Source organism: Silene latifolia, chromosome X (genome assembly GCF_048544455.1).
Source record: "Silene latifolia isolate original U9 population chromosome X, ASM4854445v1, whole genome shotgun sequence".
Taxonomy (NCBI): domain Eukaryota; kingdom Viridiplantae; phylum Streptophyta; class Magnoliopsida; order Caryophyllales; family Caryophyllaceae; genus Silene; species Silene latifolia.
The window spans coordinates 190,358,392-190,363,844 of NC_133537.1; the positions used below are offsets into that span (position 1 = coordinate 190,358,392).

The window sequence follows — 5,453 nt, forward strand, 5'->3', positions numbered from 1 at the left end:
ATCGGTATCTCGATCGATCGACCGAGGATGTTGGTCGATCGACCGACGTGCTAGGTGTGAATAGTTTCTGACCAGAAACTATTTTGTCTGACAATTCAGTCGATCGACTGGGAATGTTGGTCGATCGATGAATTATCGCATTCGATTTCGTTTTTGCATCAGAATTCAAACGAGCTTCTTCATCATTTCCTGAGTCTTCCTTTGGCTTGTCGGGACTTTCATAAGAAAGGCCACTTTTGAGATTGATGGCATTGATCGTCTCAACTGCCCTTCACATTTAATTGAAGAATTAGCGGCTTGCTTAGCCTCCATATTCTCCAATTGTTTCACAAAATTCCGTGAGGACTCAATCCCGGCTGCTTCCATATTCGCCACTTGAACCAAAAGGAGTTGGACCATCTCTCTCAACTTCTCGATCTCATCAGAGTTTTGAACAGAAATCTCGACTTTCTCCTTGAATCTTGAAATCTCGAGTTTCTCGAGACGGGTAGAGATGGAAGTTATAAGTGTCACAACAAAGCATCATGTCTTCACTTTGCTTTCGTGACTTTCCACGTGAACTTCCAAACTCAAACTTTATGGATCGCCATCTCCTCAATGGTGTTCCAACCTTTACTTTGACCGGTATTATTTTGAAACTCGCCATTAGCAAGTGCATCCAAGATGACCTTGTAATCATCATATAAAGCATTGTAAAAAAGATTGCAAAGATACCATTGTTGAAACCATGATGAGGGACAGCTCGACCAAACTTTTGAAACGTCCCCATGCTTCACAAAAATCTTCGCTGCGTCTCCTTGTCGAAAACTCGTGATTTTACCCTTCAAGGCATCAGTCTTTGAAGGCGGGAAGTACTTCTTGTAGAAGGCTAGTGCTAAAGATGTCCAATCGTGACTCACTGCTACTCTATCGAGGTAGCGATACCAATCTCGCGCCGAATCCTTCAAGGAGTATAAGAACATAAACCCCTTTACTTCATCTTGAGTTACCCCCTCCCAGATAGGTATTGAACAAGAATAGTCCGTGAAAAGTTCCATATGTTTCAAGGGGTCTTCATCCGTAGACCATGAACTGGTTTCGTTCCACTAAATCAATATAAGAGGAACGAAACTCGAATTTACCGGTAGTAGGGGTAGGTAACTGGCGCCCCTTTGGAAGGTGGTGCTCCTTTGGCTGAAAATTATCATATATCGTAGCCATAATTTCCAAAGTGAGAGTACTCAAGTCTTCCTCTCAAAAACCTGTCTTCTAACTGTGCAAAAGCAAAACTAGAAGCAAAGGTAAGCAACGGCCTCAAGGAACCAAAGTTCCCTGAGACAAGTAAAATAAACTAAAATAAGGCAAACAAAATTACACCGTCTCCCCGGCAACGGCGCCAAAATTTGATACCGTCGTTTAGTACCAAAATTAAATTTATAGTTCCAAACTAAAACTATAGCTAGTGATAGTAAGGGTCGAACCACAGAGAGACAAGGTTGATTTTGTTTGCTATTTTTCAGTCTACAAAAGTAACAGATAATTGGGGGTTTTGAAAATGGTTGACTAACAGGCTAATTGCAAAAATGAATATTCTTAACAAGATAAAAAGAGGATCGGGAACTTCGGTTCACCATGGCAAATAACAGGTCAGTCAAGCAACAGAGGTCTTATAATACGGTCTCAGGAACGATAAGCTAGTCTTTCGATCAAAGCTCAAATAACCTCACGGTCTAATAATTCCCTAGAATTTATCAAAGCTTTCACTCAAGAGAAATTCTAAATCTAGCGATAAATCAAATTACCAATCTTTCAATCTAGCAAAGAAATCTATCAAAAGATAACAAGACCAATACGGAAGAACCCATGCTACACAACAATCCTAATTTAATACCATGGCTCACCTTATTCCCAATCAAAGGAATTACCTACGCATAATCATAACTACACTAATTGCGAAATTAATAATAAAGAACAACTTTGACATAATGGAATCTAACTAACACAAAGGGGAAGAAATCAATTGCTGAAATTAATTGATGAAACAAGAATCAAAATAACAAGTGAAAATCAGAAAAGGAAGAATTTCATAAAAAGCTTACTAATTGAATATCAAGAACCAGGCATTCGAATCAAAGGTTTCCGTCTCAAGCTAGATCCAAAACTAAGTTTTTCCGAATGAAAAGTATGACCTAAAAGTTGTTGCGTTTCTACCGATAAAAAGATATCGAAAGTTAATTACAAGTTGGGCTTTTAAAAGTCTAACACGGAGAAATAAATATCAGCTCGAAATCAGGTCGATCGATCGTCGGGCGTCGGTCGATCGATCGACATTTTAATAAAGAGCTTCCGATCGAAGCTCGGTGGTCGATCGATCAAAGGCTTAGTCGATCGATCAAATTGCTGTGCAAAGTGGCTCCTTATTGCTTCTAATCAACTCTTCACTCCTTACACGCATCCCAAGATGAGTGAATGAACTCTTCTTCTTCTTGGCTTCCTTGAACTTGCTTCCGGAGGACGAATTTGGCTTGATTTAGCCCACTTCCACGCATTCCTACAATAAATCATAGAAAATGCAAAGTAAACCGTTTCGGGAGAAATAGCAGCCTTAAGCTAACAATTATGCATAGAAATACGTGCCAAAACCACAGATAAAGTGTATAGAATATGCACGTATCAATTACTGTTTATGTGATGGATAGCCCGTCACAAGCACCTATTATGTGACGGGTAATCCATCACATCCCTTAGCGCCCTTGATTTTATTAATGATCCTTTATTATGTGACGGTATGTGATGGATAGTTGTGGACACGGGCCACGGGGGCGCTTGGGACAAGCTTTTCATTTGTGGAGTCACCTGGATTTTATGGGAAATTAGAACTGTTCGAATACCTCGTGTCATGTCAAGACACAAAGTAGTGACATGAACACTAAGAACTCGTTACCCTTAGCATTATATGTTTAGAATGACTCTCGTGGATGCCAATGAACACGGATGTTCACAGTGATCTGGAGTAAGGGGTGAGAGTACGTATTAGGAAGTCCTTTTACTGAACACCTAATCCCACCCACCTCGATAGCGGCCTCTACTAATGATTGGGGAAATCGTTTGAACTTGATATGTTGTTGATTATATGTATACAATGTAACATCCAATGTTTTAATCCTAACATATGAATTAAGACTAAGTCGGTGAACAAGTAATTAGCAATCAATGGGGTCGAAGTTGGGAATTAGAATTAATTAATGTGAATCACAAATAAATAAACCATACATAATAAACGATAAATAAATAGCGATAATTAAAATTACAATAAATTAAAAGGGATTACAATGATTAATTGATTTACGTCAGAAATACACTCAAGACGTAAATTTGAAGAAAAGAAAATGAAAGAGTTAAAAATAAAACTAGGAAAAATAAGATAGATTAAGAGTGATATTACGGATAATAGTCAAGTAATTACATAATTAAGGATTAGGTCAAAGCGAGAACGGAAGTTCAGGGACAGAACTCATCCCAGAACAGGCGCTGCATTGCTGCGTCCCTTGGAAGAGGCGCAGCTATTACTGCGTCTGTTCTTGAGTTGAGTTTTGGCTGTGAAGTCAAAACCGCGGGTTGGTTAATATTCGTTAGTGTGTTTAATGGTTGATTATCGATATTTGACTCAAGTGAAGGTAATTTAATGGGTTAATTACATATGAAGACGTCATAGAAGCAATAAACACGAATTAATACGGATCAAAACGAGTTAGAAACGAATTATAAACGGATTAAGACGAATTAGGTTATTTACGAAGACGGAAACTAACTTTGAAAGAACGTAATAAACTGGAAATAAGCAATGGAAATATGTACAAAGGTCGAATTCCAGAAACTTGATACGAACAAATCGAGTTTCTAAGATCCGGGTTTGATTTAATGACGAAAACCCGCGAATATCGATTATAAGGAATTTAAGTTGTAAATAAAACGTGATAATTAAAAGGAAAACATTAAAACATGGTTTATATCCAAAAGAACATAAGAAAATAATAAAATAAAATAAAAGGAATGGAACAACAGAAAACCGAGGAAGAAGAAGAAGAGCAGGAACTGGGGCAGCCTCTGGAAGAGGCGCAGCAGATGTTGCGACCCTTCAAAGAGGTGCAGCAGTTGCTGCGTTTCTTCTCGACGTCTGGTTGCTGCTGATCCGTAAAAACGGTTTGATAAAAGGGTTTTAGAAGTCGGTTTTGAATGTATTCTTGACACAAATCTTAAAATAATTTATACGAAAATAAAATACAATAAAAAAGACGAGATTTACACCCTCACACTTACATGATTGACGAAACTAGATTGACTAAGTTAACGTTTAGTGATTGCTCGACTCGAATGTATGAAGAAAGTGCCCTCGTTAGAGGATTTAGATTAAGTTGATTGATGTATAGTGGTCAAATTGGTCGGTCATGCAACATGACTGGAACTCAGAATGATCTGAGCTTATGTGGTCGATTGATCAAGCACGTAGGCATCAAAAACTTAGAGCACGGTCTTAGAATGCAAAGGGAGAAGAGAAGGGCGGACACTCGCGTGAAAAATATGTGGAACAAAGGTCCCTATTTATACTAAAAAATGTGAAGAGTTTAGGAATGACTCAAACTTTGGAAACAAATCACAAAAAAATCTGAAAATAGGCAGAAACGAGCTGGAGAAGAGGCACAGCAGCTGCTGCGATCCTTCCAAGAGGCGCAGCATCTGCTGCGTCATTTCCCCAAAGGTTTCCTCCTACGGAAGAAAGATTTCCGCGTTTCTTTTATGGAATTGCGGTGGATCTACACTTCTTTCTTCCTTAAAATATGATTTACGAAATATATTATACCAAAAGATATAAAATTAAATTATGGAATAAATATCTAGAATATTCTAGAGCATTCCCACTTGGCATTTTAAACGGTTTCTTAGAAAATGAAGCGGTTTTTTGACCCGGACTCCAAATGAACTCTAATTACTGTCAAAACGACTGTATCGGCGCGTACATGACAACCAAGGGGTAGACACAAGTATTTGAGCTATCACTTGATGATAAACTTACGGATTGTCATAAATCGTTCCGCATACCAAACATTTGGCCCAATCATCACTTGGTGGTTGGCGGGAGGTGTAGAAATGAGGTATCTACAGAGCCTCCACTTTGACTGAGGCTTGTACAAGGCGAAAGTCAAAGTATAGCCATCAGGTCAATCGAAGATTACAACTTGACGACTATGGCGACGCGAGGCGGCTCAAGGGGTCTGAGCCAAGGACCTGTCGTTGGGAACATTTTAGAGTCTGTCGACTATCGGGGAGAGTCGGTTAAAGTCCATTAGACTACATAAGGAGGCTCGCTAGCCATAATAAGAAGTCATACCTGAGACTCCTTCCTCGAGATGTTTCCGGAGTTGCGTAGGAGCTAAGGGTAAGCGTAGGAGCTAAGGGTTAGACCTAAAAGATAT

The 5,453-nt window shown here is 39.1% G+C and overlaps 1 pseudogene; it reads left to right on the forward strand.

Annotated features, from left to right (window-relative positions):
- The first annotated feature begins 722 nt into the window (after window positions 1-722).
- LOC141625590 (small nucleolar RNA R71) lies at window positions 723-795 on the forward strand (annotated as a pseudogene).
- The last annotated feature ends 4,658 nt before the right edge of the window (window positions 796-5,453 follow it).